General features: G+C 36.7%; 1 protein-coding gene and 1 long non-coding RNA gene across 2 annotated transcripts in view; both read right to left on the bottom strand.

Moving 5' to 3' along the window:
• Window positions 1-25,165, bottom strand: part of ralbb (v-ral simian leukemia viral oncogene homolog Bb (ras related)) — a 79,398-nt gene that overhangs the window by 18,455 nt on the left and 35,778 nt on the right. The window lies entirely within an intron of this gene.
• On the bottom strand, window positions 21,795-23,206 carry LOC141369525 (uncharacterized). The gene is made up of 2 exons (XR_012373313.1): window positions 22,940-23,206; window positions 21,795-22,476 (listed from the first exon to the last, which is right to left on the bottom strand). It is a non-coding gene; the product is annotated as an uncharacterized lncRNA (long non-coding RNA).

The raw sequence follows: 25,165 nt of genomic DNA, 5'->3' as shown, positions 1-25,165 counted from the left end.
GGTACGTGTCAACATATAGTTTTATGTCACTTTGACTTAAAAAATTAAGTTAAAACATTTCAACTTTAGTTTTGAATTGACTTGCAAAACCAAGTTGTTTGAACTTCATGCTGCATTTATTTACAGTGTAAAGTTATTCATCCACCAGAACGTTAATCCATCTTCTCTCTGTCAAGGTGCACAATTCAAATTTCAAAAGTAAATTGACTGTAAGACGGAAGTGTCGCATCACTGCTGTAAAGCAATGTGTCGTAAAGCTTCTTGAGATACCATATTTTAATTTAAATTTACGTGAGATTTAACATTTACAGTCTCTGATGAGAACTGGGATCAAGATCGCTGCAAGGGCTGAATTTGGATCTGAACCTTGCAATCATATAATTTTTTTATAGATATACAATGAATCTTTTGTGAATTTATGTTTTGTTTTGGTTTAATTATTATTGCATAAGAAAAAAACGTCTTTTGTGTGTCATGGCAAACAAACTAAACATTACAAAATTATTAAATGACTACAGAAATATATAAGTCTTATAGTGTAGTCTTGTACAGCAATTTCATTTGGTAAACGAGTAAACTTAAAAATAAGTACGAAAATACGACTGAAAACATGTCATTAATATGAGTAAGAAATGCACTAAATTTTATTATTTCAAAATAGTAATACGTACAAATTTGTACGTCTGTAAAGCTGTTAATACATGAATAATGAATGTATTAGTCCCATAAGGAAATGTATGTGTGATACAATCATGATAAAACACATCAACAAGTAAAATAAAATAAAATCATCTAGTAAGTAAAACAATAAAGTTTTGAGTAGTCTATATCAAAAAAGGTCGCCCTCCAGATTGTTTTATCGTTTGTTCGGTAGCCCTTTTGCTCACAAAAAGGTTGGAGACCTCTGATATAGAGATATAAAATGAATTTAGCTCAGTTCAGATCATTTGTTCTTGAAAGAATTGCACGATAGTATATGTTTTTGTGGACTCATATTAAAATCTCTGACCAGCTGATTTTAGGATATCGGCAAACTTGAGCCCAGTTATTGGGGTCTTATCTTTGATCTGAAGAGACCTCAGCATTTGCTCTTCAGTCACTTTTATGGCTGAGCAAGAGAAGAGCAAGGTCTGAGACGTACGGTTTATCTGGACACAGCACTTTCCAAATGTAATAACAGTAAATTATGGAGACAGGGTTACGGCATTCCTAGCAGAACACTTATACAACATGACTGTAATATTTAGACTCCATATTCAACAACATGTTTAAAACTCCAAAGACTGGAATGATAGTTGAGTTTTATTTAACAGGGTTATGGCTTTAGCTGAAAAGTTTATTTCTGGGAGTAATAATCATCTCTCTGCTCAAAAGAAAGTAAAGCAACAGTGAAAGGTTCAAGCAAAACAAACTCAGAACACAATACCAAATATGGTTCGTCTATCTTAATGTGCTGATTTAGATTTGAGATTTAGTCCTGACATGTTAAACCCATCAGATCAGCTCGATGTCGTGAGGAACGCTGATAATAAATGAGTGTCAAACACAAAAATAAATATATAAACATAATCTTCACTCCACATCAATGGATGCAAAATTCATTTTTCCAACAAAATCTGCTGCTGCAAATAAAGTTTTTCTACATCTGTCCAGTTGAGCAGTTTGTTTGTCATCGGATGAGACGAGTCTCTGTAAAACGCTCAAGAATGTTTCATGTTTGTGGAAGGGAATTTCTGGAATGTTCCACTTCAGTAATCAAAATATGTTGATCACAGATATTTGTACCCTGTGCATTCAGGAGACTTTGATCCGATTTTACATTTCCTTTGGTGTGTAAGTGTGTATAAGTTCATGTTAATGATATGCAAAAGGTACGAACCCCAAAGTAAACGATGACGCGAGTTAAGGGGCTCTATTTTAACGATCTAAGTGCATTGTGTAAAGCACACGGTTTAAATGGGTGTGTCCGATGCCACTTTTGCTTATGTAACAACGGGAAAAATGGTTAGTGCGCCGAGCGCACGGTCGAAAAGGGTTGTTCATATTCTTCTAATGAGTAATGGGTGTGTTTTGAGCATAACGTGCAATAAACCAATGAGAGTCTTATCTCTTATCCCCTTTAAAAGTCAGTTGCGCTGGCGCTATATTTAACCTCTATTTAGATGACGGACTTTGTAAACTGAAAAACTAAGCGGAGGAAGAAGACCACCTGTTTAAGAATAATGTTAAAAAGATGTGTTGTTTTCATTTTTATTGAAATTGTAATTTTTTGGATAAAAAATGTTAAAAGCCGTTTTCTTTAAATAACAGGCTTTTAATTGCTGTAAATGTATTGATATCCTACATAATCATTGTAATCTCATAAAATAATTTGCAAATGTGCAAAAAAAGGTTTGTACATTAAAAAAATACAAACAAGAGATAAAGAATTTACAAATGTGCAGAGAGCCAAAGCGTTTCAGCACTCGGACAGCGCCATGGGGCATGGGTTTTTTAAAAAGCATTACTCATGTTTCTCATCTCACCATATCCACAGGTACAGAATCATCATATACAATAAATCCGTAAGGTAGCATTTAAAAAACATTTAAAAACAGATGGATTTGTTTAAAGCAAAGCATTTTTTTTACCAGGCTACAGGTGAAGCAGCTTTTGCTCCTTCTAACGTCTCATAATCGGTCTTCATTTATGTCCAAGAGACTCAATAATAATATTTTACATTTTAATCCTTTAATTGTTCATATTTAAAAGCGTTTTTGTGCTGTTGCGCATTCATGTATGTGATAAGCAAACCCGGTTGTCGTACTGTTTATAGGCGCATATTTCTAACGCACTCTTAAATAACAAAAAGAATATTGCGCCATTGACTTTAGACCAGGTTTTAGTTGGTCAATGGCGTAGTTTATTTTAGTTGCCTCAAAACAGCAACGTGCCAACAATGCTCATGAACACACCTCGTTTTCAGACCAGAACTTGGCCGCAAATGCATTTGCTATTTTAACAACGTTGCGCTAAACGTGAAAATGGTAATTGCATCGGGTTGAAACTAGCAAAAGACACTTGCGTCGCGCATTGCGCTGCATAACATAAATTTTTTTTCTTGGACTACAATAAACACACGGATTGTAGACAACAGTTTACTTCCTGGGCCTGTTGACGTGGACACAACGGTCATTATCATAATCCCTTATACTTTGTCTTACAGCCTGTAAGTTAACTCCTGTCAGCATTGCATCGTGAGCAAATCTTTCAAACATGGTAAGGAGCGTCACATTTCCGACTGACGTCAGAGGTATTCAGACCAATCACAACATACAGAATAGCTGACCAATCGGATGACACTGCGCTTTTCAGAACGATGAGCTTTGTACAAATTTGTGCGTTTAAAGGAAGACAGGGATATCTGGAGCAACAAAAATGTACAGCCAATAATGTTTTTAGCCATAAACCACGCAAACACATTCTATTATACCAAATACACAAAATAACGTGTTTTTAGCAAAGAAATAATTAAATAATAACTAAATTAAAACAAAATATTACGTGATGTATACTTCATTGTTTAATTATAGACAATATCTGTAACAGTAAGTGATCACAGATATTTGTACCCTGTGCATTCAGGAGACTTGATTTAAATCTTGACCAAGAGATACTTCATTTAGTCTTGTATTACAAAGCTGCTCATTGTCAAACTTCAATACATGGGGCATATAGGAATAAAAAATGATCATAAACTTTTTTAATGAGACTCGAGCACCATTTATCAAGGATTGATACTGGACGTGAAGAACACAGCAGAATTTAAGTTGTTCTTTAAAATCTCTCTCTTAAATCTGATTGGTGCATTGAAACTTTTGATGCATGATGTGACATTAAACCTATCAAACATGGAGTGCAGAGTCTACTGACATGATATGTAATATAATGTTATAATGTAAATGACAGGATGTCAGAACAACATGCAATTATAACAGAATTTTTAATTATGGGGGAAAAGTCAATGCACTACTTGAGGTCGCTTACTTGACAGATGCTTTAATCCAAAGTGACATACAGTGCATTCAAGCAATACATTTCATTATTATATCTGTTCCCTGGGAATCAAACCCATGACCTTTGCATCACTAACATAACGCTTTACCACTTGAGCTACAGGAATGCTGCTGTTGTGGGCCATGATATGAGACTTGAAATGATTCTTTGTTCACATGCACATATCTCAAAATGAGTTGAATATAAACTCAAGTGCACCTTTGTCACAGAGTAAATCTCGTCTCAACCGCAGTGGAGGATGAATTGTCATTTTGACAGCCCTCTTAAACAAGTACTGCACTCTCAGGCCCCTGGAGAATCTCGAAGAGCGTTTATCACTTGACATTTAGGCGGTTGAAGCAATTATGACAACCCACGCTATAAACAAATGTTTTCCCACAGAACACAAAAATGTGCTTTTTTCGTCGTACGAACAGAGGATCTACACAAACCTCTGCTTTTAAATAAGTATAGAGAAGAATCATGAGATTTTTCATTCGAGTTTTAAGCATAAGAATACGCCTCTTTGAATTTCGATTCACACGAAAGCAAGATATTGCCTTTCGGGTCGAGTTGAAACTAACATCTCTGCCCACAATTAACAAATATTACACAACAAAGAAGAGCTCTTTGTGTCTTCTGTATTCATTGTGTGTCAATATCAGGTGCATTTCAGCGAGGCCTGCCAGGCCTGGAGCTCGCTGCATTATCTCAAAGGAAAGAATAAAGAGCGAATTCTTTGAGAATGACAGCGGTTTTATGAAGAAACACAAAAGATGGACTTGGCATATCATTCCATTTAATCCCATACAAGAGGGATTCAAATTCTATTCATGTCTTGTCACTTTGGTGTTGGGATAGTATCAAGGCGAACAGGTGGATATCCTATAGAAGAGAAAGCAGGGCCTCTTATTGTCATAACCGCTGGCAGGGCCTCACTGGAGATCCATATGTCAACTCTTCATCTTCCTATAGCTACAGACCAGATGCTTTGACTGATATATTCATGCTTTGTGACCACAAAACCAGTCGTAAGTCGCAGGGGTAGATTTGCAGCAATAGATTGTATACATTGTATGGGTCAAAATTATTCATTTTTTTCTTTATGCCAAAAAGATCATGAAGATAATTTGTGAATTTACTAACATACAAAATGTATTTATAGTTAGTAATATGTGTTGCTAAGGACTTCATTTGGAGAACTTTAAAGGCGATTTTCTCAATATTTAGATTTTTTTTGCACCCTCAGATTTAAGATTTTTCAATATTTGTACCTCAGCCAATTATTGTCCTATCCTAACACTCCATACATCATTAGAAAGCTTATTTATGAAAAAAAATCCTCTTATGATACAGTATTGTACGTATTTAAAGTTTGTAATATCAGAAAGTTAATTACCTGGTTAAAGAAAGGACAATAAAATGTGTGTATATTTTATTTCATAGTGCTACACTCCCATAAATAAAGGTGTCTAAAAGGTTTTCACAGCAATGCCATAAAAATAAAATGAAATCAATATTTTTATGTTACCTTAATTTAACAAATTAAGTTAAACAATTTCAACTTGTTTTTATAGGTTATGTCAATTTATCACAAGTCAAAACTTAAAATGGTGAGTTTAATTCACTTGCATTACCATGTTGCTTTAACTTCATGCTGCACTTATTTTTTTTACAGTAAAGAACCATTTTTGGCTCCTCAAAGGTTTCTAAAATATACTTTCATTTTTTAATTTTTATAATCTAAAGAACCTTTTCTTACAACAAAAAACCTTTTGTGAACAGAAAGATTCTTTAGATGTTAAAGGTTCTTCTATGGCAGAGGTGCCCAAACTAGGGCCCGCGGGTCAAAGTTGGCTCGCAATGACCTTTAATTTGGCCTGTCATGCCACGTGAGATAAGAAAAAAAGATAAATGTCATTGATGCAGATGTTCATATTTCTAATTAAATATTTTTAAAATTGTATTATTTTTATTTTAATATTTTTTATTTGTACATTACAAAAATGTCAATTGAAATTAAATGCAAGGATTAAAGTTAATTATTATTTTTAATGTACATGCATACTTGTGTATTGCATGCATCATGAAACTCAATGTAGGCTGATAATGGAGAGGTCGAGGCAGTGGAACACTGTAAAAAATACTTTGCTGCCTTAAAAATTTTTGTTGAATCACCTCAGATCATTTCAACTTACTATTATTTTTTTTGACTAGAGATGAGTTGTTATAACTACAGGTGAGTTGTTATAACTTATACAATTAAGTTGATTTTTCTCAACTATATTTTATAAGTTGTGACAACTCATCACTGTTAACATGACAAAAAATTTTTTAAGGCAGCAAAGTATTTTTTACAGTACAAAAACAGACAACAAAAGGAAATTTAAAAATGATTTGCTAAATGATTTATTTTTATAACAGTTATCTTTGAAAATAAAACTGCATTAGTTAATACCATAAACAGAGTAATGTTTGCTTATTTGTTTTTTTTCATATTAGAAAATTATAAATGAGGAGAATCATGGCAACTTTCATTTTAAAATAACAAAGCAACATTTACTTTTGGCCCACGGCTCTCAGTCGGGTTTGATTTTTGACCCTTGGTAGGTAAACGTTTGGGCACCCCTGATCTATGGCATCATTAAGGACTTCTTTTATTTGTAAGAGTGAATGAGTAAAGACAATAATAGTTTGAATTCCTGAAAAAAGCGTACAGAACATTGACGTAAGTGTGCGTCAGACTCAGTACCTGTTTGAAAACAAACATCGCTGGTGCAGTCTTTTTCTGAAGTTAACATAAAATGAAGTTAATGTAGTTAATGTTGTTAATGTTTTACTGGTAAAGATAAACCTCAGGAAAGACAGATGTGATATCCTGCATGCAGAGAAAACTTCTCCAGCATCAGGTTTCAGGAACGCTGAACACTTTTATCCTCATGACTGAAGCCTCAGCCGTTCTGTCACAGGCGTCTGGACAGAAACACGACTCAAGAGGCTGATAGAGAGGATGAGTCATCAGACGTCACGTCTTTGGTCCCTGAAAATAACCTGTGGTGACCACAGATGGGGGCATAATATAAACAAGCTGTCTGTATTATACAACAGCGTATCAGCTGAGGAAAGACTCAATGGAACTCAACTGGTAAAGCATTGCGCTAGTTGTGCAAAGGTTGTGGGTTTGATTCTCAGGAAACACGGATAAAAATGAATAGTTTGAATGTACTGTAAGTCACCTTGGATAAATCATTTGCATAAATGTAAATGTAAGCTACAGTATTTGGTTTTTAAAGGGAAAGACATTCGAACAGTGTCCAGCACTTGGATTATCACCACTATTAAAAAAAGTAAAAACAAACTGCTAAGTGAAGCACTACACATTGTCTTTGTGTTTTTTAAACGTATGCATTGATGTTTCCACAATTGATTTCACACTGAAGTACACCAGCATCATCACACGGGTTCATCAGCTCCTTGTGTCATCCAGTAAAAGTCTTTCGCTTTAAAAATGCCCAGCGTGTTATATGGTACTCCAGATGGTTTGGTGCTGTTCCTGAGGGTCCTGAACTGTTTTGGGTTTACATTGCAGCATAAAGCAGTCTGACCCCATCATGCATATTCATACAGAGAGGGGGCTTGTTAAGAGCGCCTCCCTTCATTTGAATATTCATAATCAGCCCAGCGCTGGAGATAGGTGACGTCTGTGTGCGTCTCATGAATATTCATAAGAAACTACCCAAAGGTTTAGGACTGGGAGTTTGTGCAAACAAATTTCACGCTACATCTGCAGGGGCCACACCTCCTCCAGCACAGATAATGAAGAGGATTCAGAGCACATTCTTCAGCAGATGCTCGCCTATTGTGGGGTCCACGGAGAGGATTATGACCAGTCAAAATGAAACACTTATTAGGGATTTATACAACAACAGCAATATCAGAAGTTTCAAATCAAGCACGCCATAATGCTTTTACAAGACGAAGAGCAGGAAAATGTTCGCCTCATTGGTGACGACCCTTTATTTCACTGGCCATTAAACAACAATAAAGAGAGAGACATTTAAATAGATTCGTTCAGACGGATAGTCGCTTTGTCGGTCCACCACCATAAAACTGCATTCAGGTTATTTTAGTTGATTATTGCAGGACAATAAAGATCAATATGTTGCTTGCGATGCATCGTAAAGCAAAGCAAAGACATCGCCGCTCCTACAGTAGATCAAGTGTCAGACGAGGCTGGTCAAAATTAGGGCCTGAAAAATTGGGTCAAAAAACAAAGGATTATTCCAAAATTACTCATCCCCTCGAGCATTTGTGGTATATGCCTCTGATCTCACAAAAAACACATTTGTGCACGCTTAAATAATCATCTTTGGCAAAGATCACAAATGCAACTTTTAATTTAAGGACACCGCAAGAAAACAAACTATAACAGCAAACAGATTTAAGGCGATTATTTTGGATATTCTGAATGTTATTCTTAACTACAGTAGATGAAAGCATTCCCTTTGTAATTAACTTCATTATTTTTGATTAAATATCTTTTCTGTTTGTTTATGTTTATTTTTTTCTCCTGTCATTAATCATACAAAAGTAATTTCTCCTAGACAGAGACTGAATGAAGGGCAAACATTGACACAAGTTGTGTTCTGGTTTGCAATGTCAATATTATAAAATATATTATTTCTTAACACCATTTCAGCATCTATAGCTATATATTCAGTGTGAGAACCAGTTAATCAATACACAGTTATTAACCGGTTAATATATACAGGTTATACACAAGTTGGGGAAGGACAATTTGCCATCCAATTTACCTCTTAGAATATTTAGTGGGAAATAAAATGCATAACTTTACTGCTATTAGCACATTTAGCACCAATACAGCTAAAATAATTGTTTGTAGTTTAATCTTGACATTGACATATCTTGTGTTTGAGACATCGGTGAGATTTTTTGCAAAAAAAAAAATTCTTATGTTTCTTTTTGTTTTCAAGGATATATAATTGATATTTCAGTGAGATCTTTATAGCTTCTCCATTCATCACAATGTAAAGTGGCATTTCTCATGTAGTGGTGCAGATCTCAGAAAGGTTTTCTTGTCGACCTGCCAGACAGCTGGAGTTTCCCTGAACACCTGAAGATTATCACTGCAATCCTGAATGTCGTGACATAAGACACAGATGTGTTGTGACTTCTCCTGGTAGTCCTGACACAGTGAGATGATCCGGCTTTGGGCTTCTCCTTGAACCTTGAAGCTTCAGACACTAACAGATTTGAGACAGTTTTTTGTTTCATTAAACAAAATTAAAAGATGACAGCTGAGATTAAATCTTTGAGATGTTATTGAAAACTTTAGAGACTTATTTGAGATTATTGGGGTCTTTTGTTTTTTACAAGTTTGTATTGGTTCTCCATTTTAATCTTGCTGTTGTCCAAGAGCAACAAATGAGATGAGGGAAACTTTGTTTGCTGGTTTAAGCGCTGGTTTACAGAAGACATCATTCAACGCTCCTGGATGTCAAACTGTTGGCCAGCTACATCTGCTCACGGGTCAGTCTCGCATAACTCCAATCACCAGCCGGACCAAATCTTCCAGACCAAGACCACAACACCTACAAATCCACCTGTGTGCGTGACTTCATCAGTCAAAGAGTAAACAATGTCAAACATCTATCATTTCAGGGTTTATGTGAACGCTCTCAACTTCACGAAGGGATCTCAGTTCTTGACTGGCTAAACGTTTGCTTTTCCAGAAGACACGTTTCAAAGCCGACGCTTGTCAAAGAAAGTGCACGTTCTCATAAAAGATCTGCTGAGGTTCTGGCTTTGATTAGAGACACAATGACAGAGACTGATCACTAAGAAGAACAACATGTTTCATTTTATACATCTATTGGATTCTGAGAAAGAAGGACAAAAACAAGTCTTTAAATGGGACTTGTGGTTTTTTACCCCTCGAAGCTGCTTTCTGCGGTTATTTGTCCAACACAATTTCTCAAACAAAACAAAAAAATAATATACGGTGAACTTCATCCTTCTGACCAACTCTTTCTATGTCCCTCATTTATATTTGCATAACTAATTGTGGTCATAATTAAGTCCTGTTGTCATTTAATCTCATTCATTTGAGAGTTCCTGATCTTTCACTGACCTGTTAATTGCACGTGTGCGCCATCGGCAGAATTAAATGGCTTTAGTGCCGCGTGGCACCGACTCAAAACGTCCGCATCTAATTTCATTAAGAGCTCATTACTGGGCAAACTCGGCTTGTGTTTGTAGTAAATTAGCCGACATTCACATCGCAGATACTGCAACATAAATAAACAAATATTGGCAAGCGAGCCGTGGGAGCTTTAGTCTGGCAACGTGTTTTCAGTTTCAAACCAGATTTGTAGCTGAAACGATATCTACAAGCGCAGCATAAGCACCTTTATATATGATGCTTAAACGTCCTCTGGAAGTAAGTTTACAGCCAACATTGTGAAAGATCTGAATGTGTATGTCAATGTTTAAAGAAGACACAAAGCTTTGGATTGGGCTTTGACGCTTGTTGTTGGACACAATCAAGAGATGAACCGAGGGGCCCTCAGGGGCTTCATGCTGAGCAGAAACAGAGAGCTCCAGTGTCTCTCTCAGCAGCTGTCTTCATCCTCCAGTCCTCAGAACGGCTTAACACTGTCCATCAGTCCCTAATGTCCAGCGCAGCATGCAGGATGCCAACTGACCGACCAGTCCATCCGTCTTCAGCCACGCTGTCTGATAAACAAACGCTCACAATGATCCGGATGGACGACCGCCAAGAGCCGAGCGCAAAAAAAACATCGAATTATTTAGATCAACAGCATCATTACACCAGGAATCTGATAACTGAATTATCAGAGCGTTTATAACCTTTTAATATTCAATGGAGAATTTGAGAAGATTCTTCTAAAGGTTCTTTAGACTTCACTTTAAATTCTGCTGGGTAAACATTGGACAGAGCACACATTGGGATATAAATAAACCTATGGTTGTTGTAACCCAATTATGAATTAAAACAACCCAGCATTGCATTGAAACAACCCAGCATAAACTTGGTTTTGCAAGTCAATTAAACTGTTTTTAATTTGGGCTTGTGAAAAGTTGAGTGTATAGTATCGAGTTGAAAATGTTTAACTTCATTTTTTATTATTAAAGTAACATAAGAAAATGCTGTGTATTTTTTACAGTGTAGGTTTATTTATTAACCCAACATGTTTTCTGCCCAATATTTACCCAGCATTGGGTTAAAAATAACCCAGCAGAATTTATGAGTGATTTAAAAGGTAAGATATAAATATTTCTTTTAAGAAACTTTGACTGAATGCTTTCTTGAGGAACCAATGGTTAATTTAACCCAACACCTGGGTTTGTCCCTTTTCAACCCAACGTTCTGTTTGAAATAACCCAGCATTTTTATAATATGAGGAGATCAGGGCACAACCTAATGCTTTTTGTCTTTGTCTCTATCATTCAAAAAATATTTAAGTTATATGAATAATTTTTTTATACAATCAACACACACATCTCTGCCACAAATGAAGACTGAAAGTTTGTTTGTGTGATCTTCTGTTATCATACAATTACACCGAAAGTGGCACAAGTGCAAACGTTACCCCATAGGTGGGCTTCATTGTAACAAATAGAGGATTTGTTGTAACACCTGCTAGAAAATTGAGTTTCAACACAAATAATTCAATCAAATTCTGTCTATATACTAAAGGTGGATATTGTTTATATAATAGATAGATATCCACACATTCATCCATCCTTCATCTTTCTTCTAAACATCCGTCTATGCAGCAATGCATTTAATTCAATTCAATTTTATTTATTAAATAGATTTTTTTGAAAGACAGTTATTTTCCCTGATATTATATTAACAGTTATGAATAGTATTTACATTGTTTTCATTTCATTATCATTGTATACCTGAGACTTCATTGTAACACTGTGACAACTAACCCCGCTATGTAAAAATAATTTTAATCCCAGCTATCAGTTATTAGGAATTACTTACATGTTTTAAAATGCTGTCATGTTTTAGGTAACAAGACTGATTAAAATAATATAAGGTTGGATTTAGTGACTTACACACCCAACTCAAAAAACGAAGAAAAAAAAAAACATTAGATAAAGAAATGTACTTCCATGCCTCCAAAACACTCTTTGTTTAATATCTTACCCAAAACTGTTTTCAAATTCACAGGAGATCTTCTGATAGTAAGAGAAAAAGCAAAGATTGTTAGGTCTTGTAGAAATATGTGTTACAATGAACCCTGTGTTATTTTGTGCCCTGCTCAGCCCTATACTGTAGTTGATCTTGACAACATACAGCTTGATAAAATATAAATGAATGTGTCCACCGAATGTCGTTAAAGTTATTTTTAAGTGAATTTTGAGTAAATATTGTCTAAAATAAATAAAAATGAAATAAAAATCCCTTAATTCTCAAAAAAGTTTTTATGTTCACTTGAGGTGTTTTGTGACTTATGCATGAAAGAGTAAATGTGAATAATGGGAGACAGAAACGCATTTGCTCAATAAATTCTGATGTAGCGAACATTAAACCCACGTGACTGATCGTCTAACTGTATCAGCTGACGTTGTCTTTATCATATATTGGGCTCAACGTCGTCACAATGCCTTTGCTGTTAGTGCCTGCATCAAAAATACTGCATTCCTTCTTCTGTGCACAGCATTCAGTTTGGCAATTACAAGCTGCACTGCTAGTTAATTTATAACGTGCCAAATCGTAACCAAATGCAGTGCCTTGTTTTATTTACTGTTGGTTACTAGGTTATTACCACCATCATTCATTTAAACAACTTGATAGAAATGCACCTAAATCGCTTTTTTATGTAAATTTTGAAAAGTTTTGCTTCATGTTTGGATAGAAACCCCATTTTTGTATGTACCGTATAATACAATCAGTTTTTGAACTATACAGTATACACTAATCATTGTAAAAATCTTAAGCCAACCACTGCTTGTTTTATTCACATCATTAGATTATATTTAAAGTGCCCTTTTATTTAAGTTTTCGGTTTAAGGCTCAACATGAACCTTAACTCCCAACAAAATATCTTCCATCAGTCTATATACAGGCCAACAGCAAACCATCAATCATTTCACGTAATGTGTCAGACTTCATAAATATGGATATAGTTTCAATTTACCAACAGAGGCAAGTAAATATAAGTGTGAAAAGCACCACCTGAAGAAGTGACGCCTCAAGAGAATCAGCCAATCACCACAGGAGTCAGACAGGAAGTGAGAACCTGCCCTTCCAATCAATGCTGGAGTACAGAAACCAGCTGCCCAAACTCATGTGAAAGAGATTCTGTAGGAGAAAGCAGGTGAGAAACATCCTTAACCTCTCGCAGGATAAAAGAAATTAAACCAAAACATTTTTCCTCATACTAACGTCAGCGATTTATACTCCTGCTCTCAAATTAGAGATGTTTACAGTGAGTTTCAATCAAGACAGGGAGAAAATGAGACGCAGGGCAGGAGAAAGCGAGAGAATTAGCAAAGACAAGCAGAAAGAAAGAAATGAAGTTGGAACGTTGACTAGTGAGTGAATTGGACTGGCAGCGGGCTGGATTCCTGAAACACATCTCTCAGGCCAAAGTTTAGAGGCGTCTGTGAGAGGAATACCAAGCGAGCGAAACCGGGAGTCTTAAACAATGAAGAGAGAAGGCACATCGCACCAGCTCAAACTTTCAAAGAGCTTAAAAAAGTGCCCATCTCATTTGCCCTCTGACGAACATCCCGAGTCCTGCAGAAAGACATATTGTGATGGTAATCGTGCCGATCACATAAACACATGCATATTTCCCCCCAACAAAGATGAATGCCAGCTTTAAATAAAACCAGGAAAATGTGTTTGCTGGAAGTGAAAAGCTCTTGTTTGGAGAGAGAAAAAGGCACGGAGGAGAAGCGCTGAAGGTGATGAATGTTGGGTCTACGAATGTTTAGCCTTAAACCAACATAATGGCATCTCTGAAAGCCAATATGACAAACAAATTAAAGCTTTAACGTTCATTTGAAGGGGTAATCGCGGCGAATTATCTGCACCGCTGGGGCAAACGTTTTGAAATTGCTCACATACTTGTTGTCTGAGACATCTGGTATTTGTTTATAATACTTCAATAAGATCCACTTAGACTGACTTAATTAAACAAATGTAAATTCATTCCTTAATCCACCACATTAAAACATGTAAACGCTGTGAAACCAGGGAAAAAGCACAGCTATTCTACCAAATATGGCTCTTGAAGCTGTTTATTTAATGGTGAACACTTATAGTTGACAAATATACTGAATATTTCATGCCTGTTTATACACACTAACAGTTTGGACAAATCTACTTGTTCATATATTATATTTATTATCAACAACATAATGAAATAACACAAATGGTGGGATTTGAAGTTAAGTAGCCTTTTCTTCACAAAATTAACCATATTTTTGCATAATGGTTACAATTGTCAAAACCATGTCTAAGCATAGCCATTAGATTGTGTTGGGTGAGCATGCTTTGACAAACCATGTTTATGTGACACAATTTAAGATCACAACTCTGTACAAAAACCCACCCTTTTAAAAAAGATATCAATCATCTTGATACAAGCAGTTTGGTTGCAAAAAAGTGCATACATGTTTTATACAAGAAACACAATGAAAGTTGAGAAAATCCCTAAAACTCATTAACATAATTTTTTCATCATCACTGATATCAGTTGCAAAAGCTCAACACACTTAACCAGCATGTGTTAATACCCACGATGTGTTGGTCAGATGGATATTTACTAACATCACAAACAATAAATGTCCAGGTGAGCTGAGATTATTCTGCTGGTGCGGCTGAAATCTGACCGGCCTGTCATCACCATACAGCTCATTTTCCGTTGCAGGCTTCATACATTAACATATTAAACACTAATCCTACAGTCTCTCTCTCTCTCTCTCTCTCTCGCACCCATTCACCCTCGCTCTGTGAAGTCTTACAGGTCTGTTGTGTGAAGGGACTTTGACCTTTAGGGTTTAGCATGACTGATTTTGTTTGTTTTTATAGATTTAACATGAATGTTAAACATATATGCAAGAATTTATATTTGTATGGATAGTGTTCCCATAGCTCTTTTGGTAGATTGCATTAGAAGCGTCAAGGTCACATGGGTTTGATCTCATGCTAAAAACAATGTACAGATTGAAAGCACTGTAAGTCACTTTGTTTAAATGCATAAAAGTGTATTTCTGTTAATATATAAATAAACCAACACATATAAACCAAATTTATTTTAAATTCAATTCAATAAATAAATGAATATGCAAAAACTGCCATTTTCACCACACTGAAAAAAATTATTCATTGAATTTAATCAATTTTTTTAAGGTAAGTGGTTGCAATCAATTTATTTAAGCTACATTTAAACAAAAAAGATTAGTAACGTAAAATAAAATATTAAACTTTTGTTTAAATGTAGCTTAAATAAATTGATTGCAACCACTTACCTTAAAAAAATTGATTAAATTCAATGAATCATTTTTTTCAGTGCAGGGCTGTCATGATTATGAAATTTGTTAATGGTTAATTGCCTAATGAATTATAATTAATTGCCTGTTTTGACTTTTGCAGCACTGAAAAAAATGATTCATTGAATTTAATAAATTTTTTTAAGGTAAGTGGTTGCAATCAATTTATTTAAGCTACATTTAAACAAAAGTTTTATATTTTATGTTACGTTACTAATCTTTTTTGTTTAAGAGAGACGCAAGAGAGAGACGCAAGAGAGTGGCAACGCAAGAGAGTGGCAACACTGTTATCGGAGCTCCGCCGAGTTCATCATCTAAATCTTACTTTCTTACTATCTTGTTCCTATCTATATAATATAACTTACTAGTTCATCTTAGGAATACTTTACCGTGACGATTATTCAACAGTTTCAATAAGGGAAATGATTTATCACTGGTAAACACCCAGTATTAGCATATAGCCCGGTAGCATTAGCAAACGAGGAAACGCTGCTCCGTGCATTGGAGCTCCGTCGAGTTCATAATCTAAATCCTATTTTCTTACTATCTCGTTCCTATCTATATAATATAACGTACTAGTTTATCTTAGGAATACTTTACCGTGACGATTATTGAACAGTATTAATAAGTAAAACGATCTATCACTAGTAAACACCTAGTGTTAGCATATAGCCCACTAGCATAAACAAACGTGCCGGTTGAAGTTAGCACTTGCTCACTGTCTGTTTACTGTAAATCTGCCTTCTTTTTCGATCTAATGGCGGACTCATCCGATGTATGTTTTTCAGACCTTTCCTCACCAGAGCGGGAAGCTGTGGAGGAGTTGTGTCCCGGCATTAGCACCAGGCGGTACAGCGTGCCTCACATCACCCTGGCTCCAGACACCCGGAGACGACCGAGGCACGCAACGAGCGAGCACCCATCTCGATGCAGCTTCACGGACCGCGGTCTGGCGAACGGAGACGCCATCGCCCAGCATGAAAACGGTAAGACTCCGCTTGTCATTGTAACCTGCACTACTTGCCACATGTACAGTTTAGCTTCTTCCGTCAGCATAGAGGGGTTTACATGTGCTAAGTGTATTGAAGTAGTAAGGCTGACGGAGAAGGTTGCAGAACTAGAAGCGCGCATCCGAACGCTAGTTGAGGACAGTAAGACCGCTAATGTTAATGTTACAAACACTGTTTCGGGTGCGCCTAGTGTTAAGCGTAATACACTTGGCTCGGTTCCGACTTCAGAGTCAAGGCGGCTGACTAACTGGGTGACTGTCAGGCGGCATAGTCACATTCGGCATCCAAATCACGTTGCTGTTTTAATATCAAACAGATTTTCTCCACTCAGCAATACACCGGCTGAGAAATCTGTTAAAGGTGCCCTGGTTATTGGAGATTCTATACTCAGGAACGTTGGCATTGAGGCACCAGCCACCATAGTCGAGTGTATACCGGGAGCCAGAGCGTCTGACATTAGATCCAAACTTAAAGTGCTGGCTAATGCTAACCGTAAGTTTTCTAAGATTGTTATTCACGCCGGCACGAATGACACCAGACTCCGCCAGTCGGAGATCACCATAGATACTATTAAAGAGGTGTGTGAAATTGCAAAAACAATGTCAGACAATGTAATTTGCTCTGGTCCCCTCCCCGCCTACCGGGGGGATGAAACTTACAGTAGATTAGTGTCTCCTCATGGCTGGATGTCAAAGTGGTGCCCTCAGCATAACGTAGGGTTTTTAGACAATTGGAAGCATTTCCGGGGAAGACCTGACCTGCTAAAGAGAGATGGCCTCCATCCGTCTCCGGAAGGAAGTGCTATACTCTCTAGAAATCTGACCAATAGTCTTACTTTTGATATTGTCTGACTATCCAGGGCCCAGGTCAGGAAACAAAACCTTGACCAGGGAGATCTTAATAACTTTAGACCAATCTCAAATCTACCTTTTCTTTCTAAAATATTAGAAAAAGTAGTGGCAACCCAGCTACGCACATTCGTAGAAAATAATAATACATATGAAAAGTTCCAATCAGGATTCAGGCCCCACCATAGCACAGAGACAGCGCTGCTTAGAGTTACAAATGACCTCCTATTAACATCCGATCGTGGTGAAATCTCAATCCTTATATTACTAGACCTTAGTGCAGCCTTTGACACAATAGATCACACAATCTTACTCAATAGACTAGAAAACTATGTTGGCATCAGTGGTCAGGCGTTAGCCTGGTTCAGATCGTATCTAACCAATCGATATCACTTTGTTTATGTAAACGAGGAAGAGTCATATCACTCCCCCGTTAAATACGGCATACCTCAGGGATCAGTTCTAGGCCCTATCCTATTCTCGTTATATATGTTACCTCTAGGAGACATTATCAGGAAACATAACATAAGTTTTCACTGCTATGCGGATGATACCCAGCTTTACATCTCATCGCATCCTAGCGAAACCCACCAGTTTTCTAAGCTAACAGACTGCATTAGTGATATTAGGGACTGGATGGCACAAAACTTTCTTATGCTAAACTCCAATAAGACAGAGATACTTATTATTGAACCGAATCGCTACAAACATACTATGTCAGATTACAAGTTGCCCATAGATGGCTGCACGGTGGTGCCATCTTCCACGGTTAAGAATTTAGGCGTAATGTTCGCTAGCAATCTATCTTTTGATAGTCATATCGCCAACATCTGCCGCACAGCATTCTTCCATCTTAGAAATATCTCAAAAATACGCCATATGCTGTCTGCATCAGATGCAGAAAAGCTTATACATGCTTTTATGACCTCTAGAATAGACTATTGTAACTCGTTACTCGGGGGATGCCATGCAAATCAGGTAAACAAGCTACAGCTGGTTCAAAACGCCGCCGCAAGAGTGCTTACTCGATCTAAAAAGTATGACCACATCAGTCCAATTCTGGCATCTTTACACTGGCTACCAGTTAAATATCGTATACAATTTAAAATATTACTAATCACCTACAAAGCCTTAAATGGCCTAGCGCCTTCGTATATTAAAGAACTACTATCAGAATACAATCCATCACGTAAACTGCGCTCACAAAATTCTGGTCACTTAATTATCCCTAGAATATCAAAAGTGTCTAAAGGTGGTAGATCCTTTTCCTACTTAGCCCCTAAGCTCTGGAATGATTTACCAAATAATGTTCGAGTATCAGACACAGTCGATCAATTTAAATCTAAACTTAAGACATTCTTCTTTAACAAAGCATTCACATAATATGTCCAGTAAATGTACTTTTCCAGCAGTAGTTATTTTGTCTAGAACAAAGCACTCACATACCTCATATGGGTAATATACTATTGCCGCAATAGTTAGCCTGTCTGGAACCGAGCCGACTTGAACCACTATAATGTTTGACACTTGCATTGCATGCGAACGGCCCCTACGCTAATAGAATTCTGTTTTTCTCTCCCTGTCTCGTCCTCGACTACGAGGACCATGAGACAAACAGACCCAGTTCCGGTTGCTGTGAAGATCATTGCATCACTGATCCACTGGCTGTCCTTCAACGTGATGACCAGCTGATGCCCGACCAACGACCACCGGCTAAACCAGTTTAATTCGCTTACGCGCCTCCTCGCCCTACCGTTTATATATATATATATATATATTAATTCCTCCCAAGGGTTTTTGTCCTTCTAGGACTTTTTCCCATTGGGTTTTTTTTCCTAGAGGGTTTTTAGTCCCAGGGAGAGTCAGCCAACTTTGGCTTAACTTAGCACTTTACTGTATACGTTACATTACGATTATGCTCGCTTGTACGGTTTAACCGCTTTCTCTACTTCTTATATTATCTATTGATTTTCTGGTAACACTTTAGAATACGGATCCATTATTAATGAATAACTACACAGGAACAAATGAGTAGTTAAACAATATTAATCTAGTAACTACTGTTAACTAACACAAAACTCTGATTAACGAACTGGTAAGTAATAGCACACAGATGAATGTGGTAGTTCACTATTAACTTATCAGTAACTACTATTTTTTTCATACTTCCCCAAGAACCACTGAGAAGTTTCATAATTCATGCAAAGCTAAACGATAACTAATATAGGACAAATTACTAACACTACATTAACACGTTTACTACTGTAAACTAATACACAAGACTGTTTACATTTTCAATAGGTATAGCAGACTTGTTCTCATTGAATCATTGAAAGACTACTGGAATTTATAGATTCATCAACCATCCAAATGCCTATACAGTGATTTTTTTCTTACCTGTCAAAAAATATGTTTTATGTATGGCTCCAAGCTCATATGTGAAAAGTCTGTAAATGGTTAAGATTCTCCCCTTTAAGATTAGCTTTCCATTAACTACTATATGAATAACGGTAACCCGCTAGTAATGACTCAAGTGTTACTACATCATTCTAAAGTAATTACTATTTTTTGGGATCAGTATTCTAAAGTGAAGATCATGGTAACCCACTACTAATGACTCAAGTGTTACTACATAATTCTAAAGTACTTACTAGTGTGTTACCATGATCTTAACTTTAGAACACTAATTCAAATCATACATAAAACAGTGATTATAAAATTATTTTCAAAAAAATATATGTGTCTGGCAGACTGTACAATGCACTACTTAATATTCCCGTAAAAATCACCTTAGGGCAAATAACTAATGCCCAGGGACCACGAGGACAGTAAAGAGCAAGAGTCACAATGTACAATTTATCAAGTGTATCAGTGTATTTAAAATATGAATCATTGAGCATAATAAAGAATTCAAATAAATGAACAAAACAAAGTGTAATCCTGCATAACAACATTAACATTAATAAGGAAATAACAAAGTTAGATAAAAAAATATTAATTGGAGATCTGGTAATGAATAAAAAAAGCAAGATCAGTGATTAATAGCAAAGTCCCAATAGTTTCAGGGAATGTCTACTTGATGTAACCCATCGTGTTGAAATGGAGATGCTCCTCAGTATGGTGGAAATCCTCACGTGTTGAACAGGTGTTCCTCAGACGCATTGCTTTATTAATGAAGGGATTGGAGTTCATTGCGATGATATTCTGTGGTTGCTCGTGACACCCGGGATTTTTATGTATGTCGGTGTGTGATGTGGTTCTAGAATAAAAAAAATAAAGCGCCGTTAACTTACTTTATAATATTGCTCTTTAAAGGTTAACGTTAAACACGTGAGACACGCATCAGATGTATAAATATATAAAAAATTGCAGCTATGTTATCCAATCTGAATACTTACAACAATATACCCAACAATACTTCAGATAATAAGATAAGTAAGGGATAATGTCAGGGCCGGATTACCATATGGGCAAATGGGGCAGTTGCCCCGGGGCCTCCGGCCACCAGGGGGCCCCCGACGACATGTCATGTAACGTGCATTTTTTACTTTTTTTTTTTTTTTTTTTTTGCACAACGACATCAAATACAAAACACATTTTGTACAAAAAACTTATTTTGATGTAATGTGCATTTATGCCACTAAAATAAATTAAAATGTGCAAGTCAACAATCCAATGTTTACACACTCACTGTATTCACCTTATTCCGCCACGCCCCTTTTTAATTCTTCGCTCTTCCGCATTTTGTCAACCGACTTCCGCTGCTAATATGGCACAGTGCATTCGGTGGTTAGTTTGGTGGTTAGAATATTGTTTGTAGTTCACTATAACTTTAGCGAAATGACAAATATCGCTACTGCTGTAAATGTTTTAAATTAGGAGCACGGTTAAAACTTCATACGACGCTCGGATAGTCTTATGTTGTCCCATCAATCGTCTCGTGGTTAGACGATATGAAGCGGCCGCGGCAAGTAACCTGGCATATTTAATTACCTCGTCCTGTCAGGAGTTGATGGAGCAGCATTGAAAATTATTAAAAGTATGTCTACCAACATTTACTCAGTGATTTCGTCTTTTTTAAAGCAAATGTGCACCTTAGCCAGTCCAATAACCATTTCGTTTTTATGTGGTACCATGATAGAATTCATTTGCAAACTTGCCAACACTTATTCCTTCAAATCAGGAAACTTAAATCCTTTTAAGTGGAATCTAAAAAGCTCACATATGGTTTAAGAAATTACTTACAGATAATATCTGATCACACTGTAAAGGTTTATATAACTGCATGACAGGTTACATCTGATCACATAGTAAAGGTTTAATATAAATGCACAACATCTGATCACACTGTAAATGTTTAATATCACTGCATGACATCTGATCACATATGAAGGTTTAATGTAACTTTACAACAGGTAAAGCAAGACCACCCTGCAATAAATTAAGACACAGCTTTATCGGAGTCATCAGGAGCTGATCCCAAGTGTTTATCTGGAAGCTGTTGGTGTATGTACTGGTAAAGTGCTTGGCGACTGTGTAATGGATGCAATATCAACCCTGTGTAAAGCTGACACAAAGATGGTTGTTTCTCAGCAGAGATATGTACATTTGTGCCAGCTCAACACATTAAAGCAGTTTCTCGGACAGGGTTTACAGGACTAGGATTTCATTATATTAGGACATTTTAGTTTTTACAAACAAACCCTACAAAAAAACAAGACTGGTGCACATCTTGTGACAAAACAATGGCACTCATATATGTTGAGGTATGTCAGTAAAAGGTGTTTTTAAATTATTTTAGCTCAAATATGCATTTTAGCCTGGGACCAGGATAAACCCTGTCAGGGAAACCGCACCATTGTTTTCCCATATCAGATGTAGGTTGCTTCAGGTTGAGTTGTGATTTTAAAGTGTAGTTGTGGTCAGAGATGGATGGATGCTCCCATTGTGTTTCTGCATCACAGTTTAGGTGTTGATTGTATCATCCTCACAGTTGTCCACTGCATCACTACACATCAATACATCTGTGAAAACAATATAACCATAAACATTTTTATGTTAGTATTTAAAATAAACTTGCATCATGAGAATTAATATACAAATGGCACCCATACTTAAACAGAACAGTGTGTAAGAGAGAGATGCATTAAAAAGAGACAGTAACATTATACACACAACCTTTAACTTCAGTGTTAAACAATACGTTGTTTAATAGGTCATTATCAATATCTGAATGAGGAATGAACTGAAATTCTAGCATCTGAAATCTCAGTAACTTGTAGGAATCACGTGGGCTACTGTAAGAATGCAATGTACTATAATATCTCGTTGTACTATCGTAAATATAAAAATATAGGTGGACAATTGAAACCATTCAAATAGTTGCATTTTATAAACTAACGTTACTGATCTTAAGTGTATTTGTAGAACGGACTTCACAAATCTAACTTTAGGTGAACGAGCACAAAGTTAGCTAAGATAGCTTACCTGAAACTGGCCACCTTTTCAACACCCGGCGTGGTTTAAAGTTACCGGAACATCGTAGTCGAACCATTACTTGGGATAAGGGTGTTCCTCAGTTGGCTTAAAATTGGTAAGAAAGAAACATAAAGGCGCTAGAGTGAGCTTTTTAAGCTTAACGCGTCGCCTTCAGTCACTGCCTCAGCTGCTCATGTCTATGCGGCCGGAAGAACGTTGACAAAATGAGCGAAATGGCGTCGCCCTTGTTGTCGTGAAAAATAAGGTGAATAAGCGTGACAAATTGACCAATTAAATAGTGTGAATATTTTCTACCAGAAGACATGCCCTTTACGATTGGTACAATGGTATGGGAGGGCGGGTTTAATGTCAATTCTTGACAAAAAAAAAACGTAGCTAGACCGCAAAACCAGAAAATATAATGGATCGACGCATTCCTACCGGAAACATTAAACGAAAGCAAAAAATAGGAGAAAGAAGCGAGAGGAGCAGCTCTTTTACAAAGTGTGCCTTCTAGCGACAGCTTTTTTAAAAAGGAGGTTGCTAGTTGCTCGTTAGAGAAGGCACCTGTTACTAATGTTAGCAATGGGGCTGATTGTGAGACCACCCCGTTTGCGAGCCCGAGCCGCCCGAGAGTCTCTTGCCACCACCTGAAGCAAGCAGTGCTACACGTGACATGGTCCCAGAGGTTAGTGCCAACAGCTCAACATAACCTGTGGAAATATAAATGACCCGTCTTTGTGGGGTATAAAAGACGAGCGACTTCTGACAGTGTGTTTTTTGCACTAAGACCAGGGGCTTCGCTAGACCCCTTTTACTGGGGCAGTTAACTAGTGCAATCCTTTGCAAAGATAATCGCGGCAAAAACGGGTCTATATGCAATGTAGTTACCCAATAAAGCGACGAACCATATCCATGTCCGCGCGCGTCTTTGTGTTCATCAGCGCACAACCGCATTCAAAAGGTGACGCTACGCGAGTGAGTTAGCTTATGAAAACATGACGAGACTAAAGTAAGTTTCTAATAATAATGATAATCATTTTGATTACTCGATCATTATTGGCTTCTGTAGATGTACATCAGAAATGTTTTGTGCAAAGCAGGGAAAGGGAAGAAGAAAGGAGAGATTATGAGTTTAAGGGAGGCAAGACAAACTACATCCTCACCCTGTCAGGTCTCAAAACATTAGAGGAAAAATCTCAGGAAAACCTCTTGTCAAGTCTATAGAATTGCATTGTTGCTGAGAAAATCAACACATGTATGTGTTATACTGTTCTGTATTTTCAAATGAATTTAATATTTAGTTTACTAATATTTAACTCTAGGACACTAACTTACATAACAGGTAGCAGTAACTATGACTGAGATTATTTAGTATAGCAGTCATAAAATGATAAAATTGCTGTCATTGTATAATGTAGAAAATATTTCTCTGCTGTCATTATTTCCAAACATGCTCTGCCATTTATGCCTCCAAACATGTTAATAATGTTAGGTATGATGAAGATTACACTTGTATATCTTTCGCAGTAACTGTTGCACTGTAGAATAGTGGGTTAAGCAAAAGACATTGTATAGAAGTGTTGCACACTTCTTGCACACAGCAGGCTTTCAAAAAAGTCAGCAAAAAATGGGGGGCCTGTGCCCCAGTAGAGCTTTATGTCTAGCAACGCCCCTGCCTAAGACTTTTTTGACTCGTTTTCGCAAATGGCAAGAATAAAAAACGAACTCCGAACAAGTACATTCTAAGGCATAGAATCATACTGTGTATTCCTTTTATATTGTATATTAAAATTAATTTAATACCTAATTACATAATTATTGTGCACTTTTACTTTTCTGGAGTAAAAGTACGAAAGTACTTTTTACTTAAGTAAAAGTAAAAAAACCTAGATGTGTAATGTTCTTAAAGATTAAATATAAACCAAAAACTTGAAATTATGGAATGTAGTGGAGTAAAAATTAAGATAATATGCCTAGGAATGTATGTTTTCAAAGAAAAACACTGATAAAATACGAATACTTAAAGTATTTTTACTTTCTACATAAAAGTAAATTAAGTAGCCTAGTGTCCGCCTCTGGAGTTGATAGGAAGAGGGGTGGGAGGGGGCCATGATGTCTTTGTGCCCAGGGGCCCAGAATTTGTTAATCCGGCCCTGGATAATGTAGAGGCACCCGGTAGTTATTGGGAAATAAGCCCCGACAGTGTGATCAGGACCCGACGCGAAGCGGAGG

Source organism: Misgurnus anguillicaudatus, chromosome 14 (assembly GCF_027580225.2).
Source record: "Misgurnus anguillicaudatus chromosome 14, ASM2758022v2, whole genome shotgun sequence".
Taxonomy (NCBI): Eukaryota; Metazoa; Chordata; class Actinopteri; order Cypriniformes; family Cobitidae; genus Misgurnus; species Misgurnus anguillicaudatus.
The sequence above is the reverse complement of the archived record's forward strand: the minus strand, read 5'-3'. Positions and strand labels throughout refer to the sequence as shown.